We start from the raw sequence: 22,278 nt of genomic DNA, 5'->3' as shown, positions 1-22,278 counted from the left end.
TGCTGGGCCTGCAGTCAGGACAGCTCCTCTTCCTGAGTTCAAATCTGACTGTGTGACTCAACCCTATTTGTGATTATAAGGAGGAAGGAAGGTTACTTTACTTGAGAGGAGCACAGGCACCACAAGGGATTTAGTAAAGACTGTGGGCTAGGGGCTTCCTGTAAAATGAACTGGAAAAGGAAATAACAAGTCACTGTAATATCTTTGTCAAGAAAACCCCAAATGGGGTCATGAAGAGTTGGACATGACTGGAATGACTAAGCAATATTTGTATATCACTTACTTTATTAAAGCCTGGCATATAAAAAGCATTAAATAAATCTAAATAAATGCATGCTCTCTGTTTCTGTCTGACTTTCTCTCTTTTGCTCTCATTTGTTGTGTGGTTACTACCCCTGGTAATTCAGATCACATCTCATTTATTCTTTAGAAAATAATTTTCATGAGCTACTTTGCCTTCCCCAACTCCCCCATCCCACTCCAGACTGATCAGCTGTTGGTTAACATGCCTAATGATGAAGCTCTTTGAACTTAGCAAGATTTTTCCTTAGAATTCCACAAATATTGTCTCCTACCAAATTTATATTCAGATTTCTTCTGTCTTGGGAGTACCCTACAAGTTCTGTACAAGGTTAGAATAGCCATCAAGACTCCAGATCCAGTAAGCTCCATGATATGATAAAATATCAGAGACTTTATTATAAAATTATTTTGTGTAAGTGCTGAAATTAGGAAACAAAAATTTAGGACTATAATGTTTTATTCCCTACATGAGATACCTCTCTTTTTGGCTATTGAAGAATGCTTAGTTTCATCAAGTTTTGCTGTTTTCAGGACGCACTTGGCTACCTATCAAGTTCTTCCTCTAACCATAAGAGATAAGGCTGGAGTTAGAAATGTTTTACTACTGCATGCTTATAAGATGTTTTATTTCTAAATGTGTTGAATTCACAATCAGACTGTTTTTGATCAGTAGGTCAGGGGAATTTATATGCTGAAAGCAGAACTCATAGGATAGAACTTCTGGGAACCAAAGATTCCAATGTGATGACAAGAATAGGCCTGGAGTTGAAACTCTAACGCCATACTCTTTAGATAGACATAACTACAACTCTCCTCAATGGAGAAAATTTACATCTGACACTATTACCTTCCAACCACTAGACAAATGGCCATAAACAGAGGAACTTAATCTATGATATACCTCAATGGACTAGTGGATAGATTTTAGGGGATCCATAAACTTGGATAGAAAAAAATAACATCTTTGTTTTTATTAACTTCTGACTAAAATTTCACATTTTTCCATTATTTGAAAGTAACAAATTGCAGTAGTATTTAAACTTCACCAGTCTTCCAGCCTGTTCAAGATGCACAAACCTTGCCAAATTGGGTTCTTAACACTGTTATTTCCATTTCTGATATCAAAATACTTGGGAAAATAACAGACTTTCAACAAGGCCTGGGTTAATGTTTTGTCTGGAGGGTTCAAAAAAAATTTATCCTAAAACAATTTACCTTTTACCATGGCTTAGCTTATGTGTCCAACTTCCTCCTTATCCTGATTTGGTCAATAGCTGTGGGTCTGACCTAATATAATACAGAGATAAGCCCTTTCTGAACTATAACATGTTGATATTAATCTTTAGAACAGTTTCTATAAGTGTTTTTTTTTTTTCAGAAGTGATCTGTCTGTAGAGGCTACATGAGGTTCAGGTATTAGTTGTAGATTGATATCATAACGTTATGGGAAGGCTAACCCAATTTAATACCAACGATGACTCACTGCATGCATTTTAAGACAGATTATTCTTGTATCATTTCTAAATAATTGCCCTTTGCTTGTGTGAAGTGGCACCCCCCTGTTGTTCATCCAAAATACATACAATTCAAGAAGTTTAGAAGGGGGAGAAGAGTCAGAAGGAGGAAAAAAAATGTCTTCTACTCCCAAATGGAAAATACTGTATTTATCATTTAAAGAAAGGACAAAAACTGAGCTCTGTAAACTATGTGGGTTCAAGTGACAGTAATTATCTGCTCTCCCAGAATGAGTAATTACATTATTCCAAACCCCACAGTTAAGTAGTGGCTGTGCAGACACATATACACATGCATGCTTAAAGGTGCCATGATACCAAGGAAAATGGAGGAAATAAATGTCTGAGGAAATGAGAAAAAGGTTTTTCCACTGGTAGAGTATAAATATTTTTTTCAGCTTGCATCTTCTGAAACTGAATTCCAGGCAAACATCCTGTCAATGTGTCCCTTAATTAGTAGGATCTTTTCAAAGATGTTTGTTCTCTCAGTCTTTTGAGGAACCATGGACTGAGTAAATGCTCTCACTCAAGGCTAAATCAATTAGGGGAAAGAAGTTTAGACTATTGGTCTCAGGACAATATTTACCCTTAGCAACAGTGCTTGCCTCCCTTCTCCTCCTGAAAAGCAGGACAAAATGTACATCCAACAGGACATTATATCCCTTTTAATTTAAGAGCACATTGCATGTGCTGTAGCTAATGTATTCTCTCATCATAATGTTCAATAATAATAACAAATAATTCCTACTTATAAAGTGCTTTTTAGCTGCCAAAATATTTTGAATTTATATTATATCTCATTTGCTCTGCACAGAAAGTTCACAGTGCAGGGATGTATCAGCTATAGATATTGCCTTTCTCAAAGTTTTAATTTTCTGAACTTAAATTTTAAAAGAAAAGAATGTTCAATTTTTTTGAACAAAGAACAAAACTGGTTTTGGGTAGGAAGAAAAATAGTAATAATAACTATCATTTTATAGCCTTTTAAGGTTTTCAAAGCACTTCAAAATTTTTATTTCATCCTTATAACCTATGAGGTAAGTTCTTTCTCCATTTTATGGATGAAAAAAACTGAGAAGCAAAGAAGTTATTATCTTTGTTGAATACCTACAATTTATCTTGTATGTATCTATTTATACATAGTTATTTTCATGTTGTCTCCTCTATTAGACTATTACTCCTTGAAAGCAGATACTGTCTTTTGCCTTTTGTAAAAAATTTCAGTATTTAGCATAGTACCAGAACATAATAGGTAGGTCCTTAATAAATACTTATTGATTGACTTCCTCAGGTTACACAGTAATTCTCTGATTCAGGATTTGAATTCATATCTTCTTGACCCCCAAGGACAACACTTTAGCCAGTGGATCACCTACCCTGAAAACAAGGACTTTTTAGCTCTATCTTGGTCTTGACCTTGTCTAGTTTTCAAAAGATTTAAAAACAAATTGAAGATGAACTGATAGTGATATGGCTTCCATTAATATTGAGGGTTAAAAGAAGGGAATTTTCATAGGTCAAAGGACTTGGACATTTTTGGATCAAAGAAGAGGTGAAATAAGACAATTGGAGATGAGGGAACTAACTACTCCTGGTTCTGAAACTCCATTATTGGCTAACCTAAGATTGACTACTTTATTCCTGTACTCTAAACTCCACAACCCAACCCACCCTAACTTCTTACCCCCTTAGGATGGTAACAGAAATCTTGACATGCTTCAATAATGCTGTAAGGAGTAGCACAAGTGAATTATTATATTATGCCTTGGGATAATAAATGGGGAATTTCAGAACTTTATGGAATTATCCTGCCTTCTATCTAGATGTATGCATCCTTACTTTTCAAACACTGTGGTTATATACTTTAATGGGTAAATTGAAATTAGATAACTTGAAATATCTTAATTTCTTTATAATAAACATATCCCAAAGAAATCAAATCAAGACCAATTTTTCGCCTTAAAATGGAACTTGCACCAAAATAAATATTGAAGAGCACCTAAGCTCTGAATTAGCAATCAATATGTATTTCTTAGGTGCCTATTATGTGTGAAATAGTGGAATATAGTAGAATGCACTGGACTTGGAGTCAAGAAGTCTTGAATTTGGACTTTACCTCACATAATTACTTATATGTCTGGGTTACTTTGGGAAGATCATTTAACCCCTAAGTCTTAGACTATTCAGCAGGGAAAAAACCCAGCCTTTATATGTTGTTCAATTAGTTGACAAGTATTTATTAAATGTTTACTATAATATAGACTATATACTAAGTCCTACTACTACCAGCACCAGCACCAGCACCAGTACCAGCACCACCACCACCACTATCACTACTACTACTACTACTACTACTACTACTACTACTACTGTCAGTAGTAGTGTAAGATTAGAATTACACAATTCCTTCTCTTGAGGAGTTTATAGTCTATTGGGCAGATGCTACACGTACACAAATAAGTATGATGTGAGGTAGGGCATGATGCAGACAAAGGAGGGACTCAGTCAAAGTACTCAGAAAAATTTGAAGAGGGAGAGAAGAATGGTTTTGGATTTGTTAAAGGAATAATGAAATTCCTTTAGATATTTTTTGTCTTCTTGAATTTTAATGAAAAGATTGATTTCTATTCGTTATTTATCTATTGTCGAATTTTAACAAACAGCTGTAGTGATAATTGCTGAATTTCTACTGTATGTTTAGAGGAAACTGTCAATTCACAAACATGGAATTGTGCCATTATCTATGTCTAAGGCATTTTTCTGTAAATATACAGATTTAGTGCTGGTTTTCAATAAATATACAAAGATGCTAATTATCACTAGAACTATTTGTTAAAACTCAAAAATACATAAAAAATAAAGAAAAGGAGTGCCATTTTTTCATTAAAACTCCCCAAATATTTATCTTCTGCTGCCTCTTACACAATTTTTCTGAAATTGCACTATCATTATCTTGTGTTAACTTTACCTTCAGTTTCTTCTGTCCTTCAAGAGTCTGATTTCTCCAGCTCTTGCCTAGTCTGGGCTTGGACTGCTCTTGTCATTCAGTCTGGGATTGGGGGTGGGGGGTATTTCTCTCTCTTCTCCATGGGCTTTCTTTGAAGTCAGCACAATCTTGGTGGGCTGTTGGGGGGAGATAAGGACCATGAGAACAGTCCAAAGGAGCACATTTCACAGCATTTATCATGATATTGCTCAGGTTTTAAATTTCTCTTCTTTCAGTAGTCTTTAGATAGCCCCTCAACAATGATTTTTGTCTACAACTTGTACTGACAGAAATGCTGGGGATTGACAGCAAATGCTTTGGCTTACTTAGGTTATGGTTTTCTGTGAAAAGAAAACAAGAAAGGATAGATGTTGTTACAATATGTTGGTGCTCCTGGCTGGTTTCAGATCAAGTCTGTATGTAGACAAAAATCAATTGTTCAAATTACTTTGGACTATGCTGAAAGACCTAAGAAAGGTATGAAATTTACCTAATGAACAGTGTTGGGTATGGGATTCTATCCCCCCAAAATAATGATAATGAAAATAAAATGACAGCAGATAGCATTTATATAATGCTTTAAAGTCTGAAAAATATTTTACATTTGATCTCTTTTGATCCTCACAACAGCTGTTTAAAATAGGGGATATTATTACAAGCATTTTACAGATGAGGAAATTGAACTCAACATCAATTAGGTGACATTGCCAACATCAAAAAACTAATAAGTGTTTGTGGCACAATTCAAACTCAGATCTTCCAGATTTCAAGACCGGAACTTTTGACTGCTCAAATCCTCATTTTGAAACAATTCAATTCTTTGAGAATTTTTCTAAATGACAAAATTGACATTAAAACATTTCTGAGTTTTTGCTACTTCATTTCTTTTGAGAAGCCAGTAAAGGTACAAAACATGCTATTTCAGTATTTCAGAAGAGTTCATCAATTTGGTACCCTCCTTTACCACTCAGATTGCAGTTATTTGTTTCTTAGACAGTAGATTTCATTCATTGTCTGGGTCCAAATAATTCATCAACTTTCTGTGGATGATGAGTCCATCTAATCTTACTTAGCTAGACTCATATAGGAAGAACAGAATACACACGCATGAGCACAAGTTCTGCACTGGATGTTTTTCCATCTTGGTAGATCTTCCATAGTCTTTGATCCTAAACCAAATCTCACCTGTAGACCATGGAGCAGGACTTTATTGGAGGATAAATTATGAATGGATAATTTGTTTTCTTGTTGTCACTTGTTTCCCTTTCATTTTCTGATGTCACTATCTTTGAGCTTGAAGTCAGATTTGCTGAAATCTTGACTCTGTCACTAATTTCTTATGGTACTTTGGATAAGTGACTTAACTTCTCTGTGTTTCAGTTTCCTTATCTGTAAAATGAAGGGATTAATCTAGCTCTAAATCCATGATCTTGTTTGGTGACAACCACCCTGTGTTTTATCCCTTTACTAACAGGGATGAGAAAGATATGCTTAAAGATGATTGATCTTAAGTGTCTCCTTATTTAAACATCTCCTTCCATTACATTGTTCTTAAGTTACAACTGTTACAAGATAAATTGAAAATAACCAGTACTTGTATTAGAGGGAGCATCATGAATGCTAAGATTTGGAAGGTCCTCACCCACCTGGAGCAGAATCTCAAAAACTTGCAATATTTCTTAGTCTTCTCAATATTCCATTTATCCTTCACCACCATAGAGGTTTTTGTAACTCATAGTAACATTGCAGATGAATATTTAGATTGGCCCAAACTTTTGCAATATTATTAAGTCTGTGTTAACAGAGAGCAGAATTCATTTTAAAATCAAATTATTGATAAAAATACATAAATATTGACTAATAAGTAGTAATCTTTTCTCTCAGGTCAGCACCAGATAATAACTATTTTTATTACACACAAACAATACACATACACAAGCATGCATGTATGTAAACACACATACACACACTCAATAGAAATATTATATAATACAGATGCATATGGATTCTAATTGGAATCCATGTAGAGTCAAAGTCCAGAAGACATAAGCTTATGTAATCAATGTGTTGAAATAGAATTTGAACTGGGTGTTCCTAAGCTCCAAGTCATATTCTATCAACTATGATGCACTACCTCTGCTATTAGAAAGGAATTCTTATCCAAAGAATCATTGATATAGATAGAGAATCTTAGAGGTTTTCTAGCTCAACCTCTTTCATTTTACAGTTGAGGGTCATAGAAGCAGTAAGTGATGAAGTCAGAATTTCAACCCAGATCTTCTAATTCCAAATCTAGCAAGCTTTTCATTGAATCAATGTATCTGTTTATATATAAGATAAAACCTATAGGAAGTTGATAAGCTAAGGATTAGTAAGAAAGGTACCAATTTGTGTCTAAATTGCTCTTTAAAAATACTTTAAAAAGTATTTTTCAATAACAATTATCTCCTTCAATTGGGGGAATGGCTAAACAAAATTTTAGTATATAAATGTAATGAAATTTTCCATGTTATAGGATATAAATATGATGTTTATAGAATAGCATTGGAAGATTTAAATAATCTGATGCCCAGTGAAGTATGTGGAGTCAAGAAAATAAAATACACAATGCTACAATAATGCAAATGGAAAAGAGCAACTATAAAGCAATTAAAACTAAATTTTGTTAAAGTACAAAGTATAAGCCCAAAGAAGAGATTTGGGAAGAAGACAACCACATCCCATATCTTTTCAGAGGTGGGAGGTCCATTTCAGAATTTTTGTGTTGATAATTTTCTTTTCTTTTTTATCTTTATACTATTATTTATTATATTGAATGACTTTCTAGAATGGGAAGAGAAAGCAATATCAGGATGAATTCTGGATATGCAAGAAATACCATATATCATAAATTTTATTTGAGATCTTCCATTTTGACATTCAATATTTAAGTTTTGCTTTTCTAATAAGTTCTTTGAGGGAAACAAAATTATGCTCATTTCTTTCTCAGGCAAGTTATATCTATAACATTAGAAAAGCTAATTGAATCATGTGATCAAAGAATAACCACCTCTATATGGTAACATACTAAATTATAGAAGTATGTAAAAGAAAAAATCCAGAGACTCTTCCTCCTAAACATTTGTTCTTGGCATTCTTTGCTCACAGAAAGACAATCTGTCCATCCATGTCCCTTGGTTTGGCACATGCTCCCTTATTTAAAATGATGCTTCAGTATATCCTCAGTGCATTGGTGAATGACATAGTAATGGTTCACAGACAATCTCTCAGATCATTGCATGTTTTAACTTGAATTATAACTTCTAGATCCTCCCCACTCCTTTTGAGGAACATATTTAAACTATTTGATTCCCTTAAATAGGACATTTTGATGAATTCATTATTAATCTCTCTAAGGTTAAGATACAACATCAATGTATTATACATTTCTTTACAATTGTGTAAATTCTTTACAATTCTTTACAATGTTTCATGTGGCTGAATTTTTGGCATGCTGTGCCAAACCCAGTATAAGGTAGTATTTAGAATCCTAAATTTAGAGCTCGAAGGAACCTTTAAAGTCTTCCACTAGAGTTTGCATGACCTCATAAATCCATTTTAATCTGATGTAAAAGAGCTCGTGCAAATAGCATGCCCCCAATCCACACCCCTTAGCTCAGTTCCCATGAATGTCTCTGGTGGGTATATGGGTGCACTATGTTCCATAGTCCCAAGCCAAGGATGCACACACGTAAAATCATCAGCAGCAAAGAAGATCTCACTCTCCCTTAATTCTTACACAAACTATCTTGGACAAGTTCCTCATCTCAAAATATGGACACATAATTCTTCCAGTAACCCATGGATATGGCTAAATCATCACCTTTGAAAGATAGTGTGTTGGGTGGCTAGGTGGTGTAGTGGATAAATCACCAGCCTTGGAGTCAGGAGTACCTGGGTTCAAATCCGGTTTCAGATACTTAATAATTACCTAGCTGTGTGGTCTTGGGCAAGCCACTTTAACCCCATTTGCCTTGCAAAAACTTTAAAAAAAAGATAGTGTGCTCTTGAATTTAAAAATAGTTGTCTCAAGTATTCGATAATGAATCACAGAATCACAGGTCATGTGAACTTGTTTGTGGAAATATTTAGTCCCCTTTGTCTTGGTTGCTCAATTAGTTATTCTGATTGAATAATCACTTTTTGACAAACACAGAAATAAGGACTATGGGCAGTGACAAATGAAGCTGAAGACCCAGTCCTTGTTCTGGAGCAGACACCATCTAATGGACATGGAATCTGGGGTCTATTCTGTTTACTCCAGATGATCAGATGATGGAAAGTTCATGAGCTGGCTTTGTTTTATCTGGGTGTGTGTGTGTGTGTGTGTGTGTGTGTGTGTGTGTGTGTGTGTGTGTGTGTGCGAATGTTCATTTATTGTTAACAGAGTTACTGTCTAGCGTCTAGCTTTTGAAATTTCTTCTTCTAAATCTTGAGAGTTTATCAGGCCAGACCTGTCAGGGGGAATTTGATGTTTTCAGCAGCTTCTCAGTCAATCTGACATCAGCATAGGAGCTGTCAGTTAGCAGATGATACCCTTTGTTGAACATGTAACCATTACTGAATCACTCGCTGACCCACTGAAATTACAAGCTCATGTTCAGGGTCTGTTGTGAAGTTCCTCCCAATGTACAAATAATGCCTGTGAGGATCATCTCTTCCTGCCATTTCAGTCCTTGAATGTCTTTGAGCTGAGCAGGGCAGGCTGTGGACCTTGCAGCTGTAGACTAAAACCTCATTCTTTATGTCCATAGAGAATACATTGATAGATAGCACTTCATAGAGAGCGTAGTGCTTTTAAAAAAATTCTTCAACCCCCCCCCCCCATATCACAAAGGTCTTCTCCTTTTCTGTGAATACTGACCATTCTTTTTTTTTAGCCTCTTGATAACGTTATCTTTCAAATGAGCCATCTGGGTTTGAGAGTGAAAGATTGACATATTATCATCACCCAACAAAAGACTATGCCCTTCCGTGGGTACTCAGGCTTTGCTGTTTATTAGCTATAAGCTAGACAGATGTACATAGAGTGCTCTGTCCACCCCTACCTGAGTGTGCAGAATGGGGAATCTGAGTGATTGGATTGAATAGTCTCCTTTGTGTGAGCTCTCCTCTTCCTGCAGCCTCAGGAAGCCTGGTAGAATTATACAGGATATTTTTGTGACTACAATAGTTTTATCTTCTTCAGAACTTACATTCAGGGCCCTCCAGAGACTAAATTCAGTCTACTGTTCTAGTCTTTTTTTTACACAATTCCCATTTTTTTGCATTCTAGCTTTGTGTTAATAGTTACTTTCATTAGAATGTAAGCTTCTTGCAAGTAGAGATTGTTTCATATTTTTACTGACACCTCCAACATCAAACCCAGTGCCATATATATATATATATATATATATATATATGTATATATAGTAAGAGTTTAATAAATAAATATAGTTACTTAATTAGATAATGCATGCTTCTTATTAATAAGAATTGTTTATTTTTTCTACTTATATCTCCAGAGCCCACCTCAATGCCTAGCATATAATACATGTTTGATAGATACCTATTGATTGCCTAATTGATTTCACTTTAATTTCTTCTGTTTCTATTCCTGAAACAATTTTTGTTGTTGCTCATTTTTCAGTCATGTCTAACTCTTCTTGACCCCATTTAGAGTTTTCTTGGCAAAGATACTGGAATAGTTTGCCATTTCCTCCTCCAGTTCATTTTTAAAGATAAGGAAACTGAGGTAAACAGAGTTAAGTGACTTGCCCAGGGTCACATAGCTATTAAGTGTCTGAGATCAGATTTAAACTCAGGAAGATGTCTTCCTGACTCCAGGCTCTAAACTCTATTCACTATGCCATCTAGCTGCCTATTCCTTTTACATATCAACCCACATGTATAATTTCTATTCTACGCTTAGCCTGACAAACCAAAGTGCTAGTAGTTTAGTTCTGATATTTAAGTAAAATGAGATCTAGAAGTCATTAATTTCCTTTTTATTTTGAGAGGATTCATTCAGGTTTATTAAGGGGAACTACAGCCAAATGAAGAGCACTGAAATCTGTGAGTCCGAAGAAACCACTGCTTGAAGCATTTCAGAGATCTTCCTTTGGCAGTACAAGATAGCATGCTACTCCACGGGAGGGAGGAATTGCTTCTTTTAAGCATTGCAAAAAGTTTCCTAGAGTGATTGCATGACTAAAATCAATCACAGAAATGAATATTATGGTAGTATTCAGTGAACATGTGTGCTTAGTGATGAGCCTCTGCCCTTACTCACCCCTTATTATTTATACTAAAGGGTATATGTGACCAAAGGATCCTGAATGTTCCCTTAAATTCTCCCCTGTTCAAGAACAAGGTGAGACTAAACTACTAAGTACTGCAATAAATCAGGGACACAATTTCTATTAGTATTTGCATTATGAACTTTAGCAGTTTTAAATGAAAATGTTCACTAAAACAAGGAATGAGGTAATTTATTTTTCTTTTTTTAACAAAAAGATATTTGCTTAGCCATAGCAGAAGGATAATCAACAAGGAGAGGCAATGAGGACCCTCTAGCTGATTCAGTAAGGAAAGCTCCCATTTCTGAATTGCTTATTGTGATCCACCTGTCAAACAAGGAACTCCTTGGGCTGCTTTGCACATAGAAATTAGCAGATGATGTCGATAGCCTGAACCAACTTGACTTATGGTCACTTCTCAGTCTGGCATGTGACTAATTCTCAAAGTATCATTTAAGTTTTATCTTGTTTGTTAGGCTAACCATATCACAGTTTGTTAAATAATTTGAAGAAAAATAACATGATTAAATATTAAAATTGTTGAATTTTATTTTATTCTATTTATTTAATTTATCAACAAATGAATGAAATGGTAAAAAAGACATAATTATTTACAATATTTTGGCTATGAGAGAGATCGTGGACAGAATTACCCCACACAACAATATAACAGAAATATAATTTCATTTTGTTCACTCTAGGTACTAATGAAAGTCTTTTAAGAATCCTATTTACTTGACTCTTCAAGAAAAAAGTTTAAATTTAGTCTCTCTTTAGTATTTTTCTTTGTCCTATCTTTAACTATCATAGAAAATAATCTTTCCAGAATATCCTGTAAACTGTCAATTTCCTCACAGACTCTCTAAAATTTTCTTTATAATTTTTCCTCCAAATATGAGTTGAGACAATTTCCAGAGATACTTGGATAGGATCCCTTATTCACCTTATGCTCCTTTGCATCATTCCCGCCCCCCATCTTCTCTATAGTTTATCTCATTAATCATGATAGAATAAAGATAAAAAAAAAACTCCTTAGAGAGAAGTCTCTCACTGAAGAACATTTACAAATGTAACTTTGAACTTCTTATCCCTACTCTCTTTTCTGTAATATTTCATTTGCCCTGAAAGATATGATAACTGTTATCTATAGTTTTTGTAATAGAAATGAGTAAAATTGGTATTACATTTCTCCTCATTATTAATTCACAGAATTATCCTCATTCTTAATTTCTCTTAAAATCATTTAAGGATACTTCAAATCCATATTAATATTGTATGCACTTAATAAATATTTACCAGAATTGAATTTCACTGAATTTTTCTAGTTCATAGACTTTTAGAGATGGAACCTTGAAGGTTATGCCATCCAACTCTCTCTAAAACAGAGAGGTTGTGGAAACAATAGATGGAGTAGTGGAATTTAGAGTCTGACTTAGTGCTGGAACTTATTATCTGTGAACTATCTGAAACTTACTATTAATTTCTTTCACCTACAGCGTAAATTCACATATAAATTGAATATACTATAGTATTTGCACTACCTACTTCATAGAATTTGGAAGAAAATGATTTGTAAACTAGAAAACACTGATGAATGCCTGTTGTTATTATTGCTCTTACGAGGAAATTGAGATCCCGAGAGACTGTTAGATCGTATTTCTGGGTAAAATTTTGGTTCTGCAGAGGCATACTAGGATTCCATAGTGGTATTTTGCTAGTGAAATTAGGGTTTATCTAGTAGAGAAGAGGTACACGTGACTTGGAGATAGAAGAAAACTCAAGTATTCATTGTAGTGGAGAATTCTATAGGTAATGTACTCAGACTGTCCAGAATATTTGGGATAGGATGAAACTGATTGTGTCATTATACCTAAAACTGTAGTATTTATGGGAATCAGAGAGAACAGCAAAGATACAAGTGTACCTTTGATCAAAACAACTACTACATGTTAAATAATGGAGTTAGTGTGGAAGACTGTAGGTGAGGAGGATCTGTGAGGCTTAGATGAATGTTGCAGGAGCATATCCATACTGTTGGAAACTGTCCTTGGAAAAATCTATTTCCCAATCTGTCCAAAGGATCAATTACTGACTGACTAAATCAGTCTTTATACTCCTTTAATTTTCTCAGAATAGTAGTTTATTTATACCTGTGAAATTTACTATGGAAATGGTAATGTATTTATCTATTTCTGTTCTTTGACCTATTTCCCTTTTTTCCCCCTTAAGCAACCTATATAAATAGGTCAAGTTTGAGTTGCTTAAACTGAACAACATATTTTCTCATTTTTATTCTTTCTTCTAGATCATACTGATTTTTATTTTCCCGCTGATAAATCTAAGGATATAATTATACACAAACAGCAGATTTGGAAAGAATTCTTATGTCATTAATTAATGGTTTCTTATTTTTGAGATAATTTTTGTGGGTTTTCTGTGTTGTTAGGGATGTCCACTGCTGTTTGATTCTCTTTTCAAAGAGACTTCATAATAATTGTCAGCTTTTGAGTTGCCTACGTCTTTGACTTTAAATTTGATAACCTTGAACCACATTTTCTAACATATTTTGGAGGACATCCTTTCCTATGCCCATCTTTGCAATAAAGCGGAAGCCATGGAATCCTCAAGTATATGTTGATTTAATTTGGAGAGTCTTTGTGGAGTTCTCCAGAGAATTTCTCTACCTCTTCATGCAATGCAACAGATGTTGGCGCACAAGCTGAAATTATTTTAATTGTGTTCTTTTTGCAAATGCTATCATAAGCACTGCAATTCAAAATGACCAAATGTCCTATGAAATTATGTTTCTTATGTTTGGACCCACAATAAAACCAACTTCATCATCTCCTTTATTTGTCTCTCCAAAGAGAACCTGTGAGCCATCCTTCAAGTTATCTGTGACTTACTTTCATTCTTTTATTTTATTTTTATATTTTATTTTTAGTGACAATGTTAAGATGGCTATGATTCAGTTCCTTTTATAGTATATCCACTTGTTGGGCATTCAAAAAGGATATCACATTTAGCATACTCATAGCTAAGTTAACATTTATAGGTGATCTAGAAACTGATTTTATAAAGGTACTATCACCTTTGCTTTCTGGTTAATATTTATGACCACATTTATAGACACATAATTATCTAAGAGATACAGAAAACAGAAGCCTCTATTGTGTTTGCTGTTTTTAACAACATCAACAACATTGGTTTTAGGTAGAGAAAAACACTTCAACAAAGTGTATTTCATGCACATTTCAAAAGAATAAAAGATTTCTTGAAAGATATGAGAAATAAATTTGCCTAATGACCTACTGAGTTTTAATCTTTGTCTCATGTATTTATTTTATTATTAATTTATGGAATAAAACACGAATTTTTATAAGATAGTATAATAAAAAAGATGATTGTGCCTGAAAGTGCAAATCCATAATATACAATTTGCTATTACTTTCAAATATAAAAAAGGTTATCATACAAATTTCTTTTTATTCCTTTTTTTTCTCTCTCTACCACCCTGGAGATCATTACCATTACACACTAGTTAGTTTATGAATATATATATATATATATATATATATATATATATACTATATGTGTGTAAAATTATTCTATACATACTTCTTTTTATTAATTTTCTCTGGATGCAAGGTAACATCTTTTTTACATGTCTTATTAATCAAGGAAATGTATAGTAGATATAATTGTTGGCACTGTCATGAAAGAATGTCAGAACAAAATCCAAATAGAAAAAGTATTCCCCTAGGTTGTTAGATCTAAAGATATTCCTGTTTTTGGTAATATTAATACTAGAACACTGCTGAAACTCCTAAGGGAGATTCATAGTCACATAAATCGACTTCACTATCCCACAAGAAATAATATAAATTTATAAAAATGCTTATTTATGATATTCAGTAGGTTGGACAACCAAAACAACTCCTCCATCAGTATGCACATTTTGGGGTGACACAAGATGGACAAGAAGATCAGCCAAGAATTGAGCAGGAAGAGAGCAAACACAATTGCCTTTGGGAAATAGAGCCGTGCTTTTAATAATCCCCAAGTTTCTCAGTTGAATCAAAGCCTTTCTTTTATTTAATGTCAATAGTCTTTCATTGATATAGCTGTAAGTCTTAGCATGGCCCCTGGAAAGCTAAAGTTGTGGACAACTCAAAGGAAAATTAATACAATCATCATAGGTAAGAATAGACAGCAATATGTAACTGAAGATAGAATTGTTCAGGTGAATCTATGGAAAAGATACCATCAGAGAGACATGGTAATGAAGGAAGGCATGTTGGTCATGTAGAAAGAATAAAGAATAACTGATGAATAGCTCATCTGCTCCATTGACACCCAAACATCATGAGGTTTTTGAAGACTACCTCAGTACTGTGGAAGTATCATGCAAAGATGTGGACAAAGATCAAATTTCCAAAAAGTGTTCTCATTAATGGTAGCATCTACCACCTAGGTTTTTGTGAGGATCAATTGAGACAATATTTATCAGTCATTTTTCAACCTTAAAATGTTATATAAATTCTTATTATTATTAATAAGGAAGGACTTTCATGCAGAACTATGTGAGTGTGGGAGGAGGTTGCAGAAATTAATGTTCTGTGACAGTTCTGGATTTTCAGGACATTGGTCCAAATAACATAAGACTTGTTTTTTAAAAAGATATGGATTTGGATATGTTTTAGAGAAAGTATATGTTGAAGAGACTCACACATATTGAAAAGAATTCCTTTGTTTTGCTCATTTAGTCTTCCCTTCAGTCTTCATCATCTATCTAGAGCTGAAACAGAAACATAAAAGTGAATGAAAAAGTATTAGAAATTTGTATATATTTGTGCAACTATCAGTACCACTTGGCCTATTTTCCTCCTTTTTTTTTCCTATTAGCAACCTATTTAAATAGGTCGAGTTTGAGTTGTTTCAATTGCACACCATATTTTCTCATTTGTATTCTTTCTTCTAGATAAGTATCAAATTTCATTTCCCTGCTGATGAATCTAGTAATATAATTATACACAAACAGCAGATTTGGAAAGAATTCTTATATCACTAATCAGTAGTTTATTTTTTAAATAAACAATTCTTTGTGAGTTTTCTGTGTTGTTAGCAATGTTCACTCTTGTTTGACTCTCTTCTCAAGAGACTTTATAATAGTTGTGAAGCTATTGTATAGTCTACAAGTCTTTGTTTTCTAAATTCATACCCTGAACTATATATTCTAACTTATTGTGAGGGGGGTACATCCTTTCCTATTACTATCCCTTCCTATCCCTATCTATCTTTGCAATAAAGCCATGGAATATGAAAGTATATGATGACTTTATCTGGAGGGACTTTTTGAGTCCTCCATAGAATTTCTCTATCTCTTCATGTTATGCAACTGATGGTAGCCCTTCTATAAACACAACTTTCCAGACTAAACTAAGAAGAATCCATTAGTAGTGCCATTCTGGAAAAAATAACTCTCAAAAAGTGAACTTCATTTTTAGATGCATAACTATGTAGATATTCTGTGCAATTCTGTTATGACCTCCCATCTCAAGATGGTCAGGCTTCTTCCTAAAGGCTTACAGTTCTCAGGAAGGCTATCTATATAGACTTTAATAAGGTATCCTCCCCCCATTCTTAATTATGATGATGAAGAGATATTGTTCACAAGAATAAAATGATACTCTCAGTGAAGTTCTTGTGTTTGTGTATGTAAAATGAAATATTATATGGATATCAGAGCACCACAGTATTATCAGTGTCTTTCTTATGGTTCTTAAAAAAGGAAATGTCTTCATTTAAGTGACAGTTTCACTGACAAAGATACTAATGGTAGATTTTAAGATAGTATGAAAATAATTTTAAAAAGATGTTATCAAAATACAGAAAACTACCAATTTCCTTGTATATCTATTAAAGACATCACATAGCACTTACTGTTTTTCTGTCAATTAGGTTGCTCTAATAGTAAAACCCTTTAATCCTATAATTTTTTCACAGAGTTTCACTGTGATGTTGGATTGACTGGGTTGGATTGCTTCTTGGGAATGTTTAACTTAGAAGACAAAAATTTTCCATAATAATTATATTTTTGTATCACTTGTTCCCATGTGACATAGAATGTCATAGAGTCAAAACTGCACAAATACTTTGAGATGCCTTGTATTAAATAAAAACAAATTATTTTGTTATATAAAAATGCAGCTTTTTTGCATCATAAAAAATATATTTTGCAAACCTCAAACAAGCTTCAATTTCTCTGTGTTTACCAAAAAAATATGGAAGGAACATTGTGTGTATGAGTCTCTGTCTATTGAGGTCACATCCTACTTAAACTAGGCTGGTCCATACTCGCAATTTAGTGGTACAGTGGATAAAAAATTGGACCTGGAGTCAGGAAGACATGAGTTCAAATTCTGTCTGAGACACTTTATAGATGTGTGATCCTAGGCAAGTCATTTAACCTCTATTTTTGCCTCAGTTTTTCTCATCTGTAAAATATGAATGACAATAATAACACCTATCTCCCATGGTTATTGTGAGGATCAGATCAGATAAAGGTAAGATAAATAGCCTGTTAATAGTAAAGGCTATTTAAATGTTAGCTATGATGAGGAGCAATATTAATCTGTCTGTCCATAACACCCATATTGATGTGCTAGAAATAATTTTCATTATAATAATTATATTATTATGCTACACATCAATGAATTATTACAAGATCATTTTCACTTTTTGGTATCCCTAAACTTATGTGCAATTTTAAACCAAGCTAGTCATTCTTCAATTGATAAATTGTCAAAGATATGAACAAGCAGTTTTCCGATGAAGAAATTAAAGCTATAGTAATCAAATGAAAAAATGCTCCAAATCATTATTGATTAGAAAAATTCAAATTAAAACAGTTATAGGATACCACTTTAAACCCATCAAATAGGCTAAGATGACAAAAAAGGAAAATGATTAATGTTGGAGAGAATGTGGGAAAATTGGGATATTAATGCCCTATTGGTAAAGTTGTAAACTTATCCAACCTTTTTGTAGCATAATCTGGAGCTATGTTCATAGAGCAATAACACTGATTATACCCTTTGACATAGCAATATCAATATTAGACCTATAGCCAGAAGAAATCATAAAAAAGGGAAAAAAATCTCACATGTTCAAAAATATTTATGGCAGCTCTTTTTTTTGCAGTGGGAAAGAATTGGTGAATGGTTGAATAAGTTATGACATTTAAATGTGTGAGTAATATTGTTCTATAAAAAATTATGAGGGGTTGGATTTTAGAGAAGCATGGAAAGAATTACATGAACTGATGCTGAGTGAAGGGAGCAGGAGAACATTGTACACATTAATAACAACAATATGAGATGATCAGTTATGATGGATGCAACTCCTCTCAGCAGTTCAGAGATCAAGTGACCCCAGAGATCTGCTATGGCAATACCATCCATATCCAGAGGAAAAAACTACGGAACCTGAATGCATATTATTATGTTCACTTTTTAAAAACTTCTTATGTTTTTTCCTTCCTTTCTCATGTTTTTTTGTTTCCTCTTAGTTCTAATTCCTCTTTCATAAAATGACCGATATGTAAATACATTAAACACAAATGTACATGTACAACTTTTACCAGACTGCTGCCATGGGGAGGGGAGAGGGAAGGGAGGGTGGTAGAAACCTGTGGAACTCATAAATTTGTGAATGAATGAATGAATGTTGAAAAAATGCCATTGCATGCAATTGGAAAAATAAAATAAATTTCAATTAAAAAAATTTTTAAGCTAAGCTCAAAATGATTTTTTGTTATTTATTATTTGACCTATGCTCAAAAATGTCACTTATACTATTATGAATTTAATTATTTATTACAGTATAACACAAACTATTTCCAGGGCATCAATATGGGCTTTAGCGATATAAAAGACATTTCTTAATCAGGAAATTGTGATTAATTAAATTATAATAAATCATAAATTATAATACATTATAATGATTCCATAATCTCAAATGCCAGTAGAGTTTATCAGGTTTATAAAATGCTCTGGTCACAGAAATGAAGCTTGGAGATGTTTACTTACCCAAGTTTTGTGCTATTTCTTCACATTGAATAACAGTTTTTATTACCCTTATATCCATAATACTGGTCTAGACACTGTAAGAAGAAAATTAAGCTGATTGGGCTCAGTCTTTTCAATCTAATATAAATATATATATATATATATATGTGTGTGTGTGTGTGTGTGTGTGTGTGTGTGTGTATACACATACATATATATATATAGTATGACCAGAAAAAATACACATGAATCAAAAATTCAATAATGTTTGTATGATTTCTCTCAGGGAAATATCTGAGTGTTACATAAATATGAGTCAATATTTGGATCCCGTCAACTTAGATTGATCTGAAATATTGGTCATATGATTAAACCAAAAATAATGTAAAGAAAGGGGGAAATCTAGGTGGCATAATGTATAGAATACTGGGTCTGGAGTCCAAAAACTCATCTTTGTGAGTTCAAATCTGGTCTCAGACACTAACTAGTTGTGTGACCCTGGGCAAGTCACTTAACGCTGCCTCAGTTTCATCGTCTATAAAATGGGGAGGGAAATGGAAAACCACTTCAGTATATCTTTGCCAAGAACTTACTCAGTTTTCTTTTGATGACATAATGCAACATTTAAACCTTTATCAATATCATATTTATGTGCATAACACATTAGGAAATATGTTAAGACATGTACTGTTTCCTAAAATAATTCATTCCTGTCCGGCTTAAAGTCACAGGTTTCCAGAGAAGAGGCAGATCACCCAAAGAATGCAGCAAGCAAGAGACTTTTATTAAGAGGTACATTTTAATACATAAGAGGGAAAGCATAAGGCCTAATTTGAGATAAGTGGGGCATGAGGAGGGGAGTGAGGGGAGAGGGTCTAAAAGTACATCTGGGGGGGCAGCTAAGTGGCGCAGTGGATAGAGCACTGGCCCTGGACTCAGGAGGACTTGAGTTCGAATGCAGCCTCAGACACTTAATAATTACCTAGCTGTATGGCCTTGGGCAAGTCACTTAACACCAGTGCCTTGCAACCCCCCCCCCCAAATAAGTGCATCTGGGCCACAGAAACCAGGGGAAATAGACAGCTGTTGTTGAGTCATTTCAAACTCTTTGTATCCCCAGTTTTAGGACTTTTTCCTTGGCAAAGATATTGGAATAGTTTGGCATTTCCTTTTCCAGTTGAATAACTGAGGCAAATAGGGTTAAGTGACTTGCTCAGGATCACATAATTAATAACAGTCTGAGTCCAGATTTGAACTCAGAAAGATATGTCTTCGACTATTCACTGTGCCTTTCAGCTTCCCAATATCATATCCAGAGGAAAGTAGAAACAAAGTAGAAGGAATCTGACCCTCAAATGAGAAGATCTTCAGGCTATGTTAGGAAGGGATTCTATGCTCTTGTGAGATGGGTGTCTGACTTAAACCATCCTCAGTCCTTCTGGTTCAGAAGAAGGATCATCTCACGCAAGATTGCTTAAGATTTCCCATGAAGATAAGGGTTTGTGTAGGTAGTGGACTTCTCTTCTATGAGATAAGAGCTTCTAGGGATTGACTAGAAGCAAGAAGTATCTAGGATGAAGGATTCTAGATATGGGACATTCTAGAAGCAAAGAAGAACAGGGCAGGGATACCAGTTAGGAAAAGGAAATTTTTTTCCTAGAGCAGACAGCCTATCCCACAGAAATTATTTTTTCAAACTAGTACAACAGTGGATAGAGGGCAGACCTGGAGTCATGAAGACCTGAATTCAAATTCAGCCTTAGATACTTAACTAGCCATGTGATCCTGGACTTGTCACTTAACTCTGTTTACCTCAGTTCTTCAACTTTAAAATGAACTTTAGAAAGAAATGGCAAACCAATCCAGTATCTTTGCCAAGAAAACTCTAAAAGAGGTCACAAAGAGACCAACATGACTGAAAAACGACTAAACATTAAGTAAAAACAGTTTCATAATTTTGTTTTATAAATTAAATAATTTCTTGATTTTTCCAGGGCCACATTTGTGACAAGTGAATGAGTATTGCAGGTGCTATGTTTTGGAGGTGCTACCTACCAAGTTGTCTTAGTTCTCCACTCAAATCCAAATGTTCTCTGATGTATCATAGGATGTATCAAAGGATATATATACAAACTTTTCATTTTTTCAGTGATGTTATATGGGTTTCTTTCTGAAAACATCTCTAGTATATCTAGCGATGTTTTGTGCTTATTGGGATCAAGTATTCAACATTTTATAATTTTGTTATCATTTTTTTCACAAGATAGATATTAATACACAGAAACAAAGCATTGGAAATAATATGTCAATGCTCAGTAAAATTGTGTTTCATATATTGAGTAGCAAAAATATGCTTCTCTATTATGATGCACAGTACACTTAACTTGTAACATTATAGAGCTGTCATTGAACAGATCCTTTAATGCTCATGAGTTTAGGATTGAAGCAAGATTACCAGGTATCACAACAATACAATGTATGTTTTGAAATCACTCTGCATTTGTAGTTCACTGTGGTATCATGGAACCCTTAATGAATGAAAATATCAAAGATTGATTATTTTACATGGCTAAGAACCATTCAAAATTTTATAACTTATTTCATTTTAATTTCGAGAAATTTAGGATAAAATGATTTTTTTCCTCAATGGACCTTGTCATAGTGGAGAATTTTTTTTTATGGAATATAAATCATATTAAATTAGTTGAGCTACAGCTTTGCTTGGCATGCACTTGTAGAGGTGAAATTATACAACACACTTACCCTGGAATAATAGTGTTAAATGAGTAAGTACTCAGACAACAGGTACATGGAATCATAGGACCACAGAATCTCATCCAGTCCAATTAGAGCCTGAACAAGAATTCTTTCTATAACATGCCTACCAAGTCTTTCTCCCCATTCTTCACTTAAAGATCTCCAATGAGGGTAAATCATTTAATCAATGAGTAATGAACAATTAAATGCCTGCTCTATATTGGGGACTATTGTCTAGGCACCAAGAGTAAAAAATACTCAAAAATAGGACTATCCCTGTTCACAAGGAGTTTACATTCTATTAAATATTCTACCACCTCATTTTTGGAGGG

This window comes from Macrotis lagotis, chromosome 6, assembly GCF_037893015.1.
Source record: "Macrotis lagotis isolate mMagLag1 chromosome 6, bilby.v1.9.chrom.fasta, whole genome shotgun sequence".
Classification (NCBI taxonomy): Eukaryota; Metazoa; Chordata; class Mammalia; order Peramelemorphia; family Peramelidae; genus Macrotis; species Macrotis lagotis.
This window is presented reverse-complemented; position numbering follows the sequence as displayed.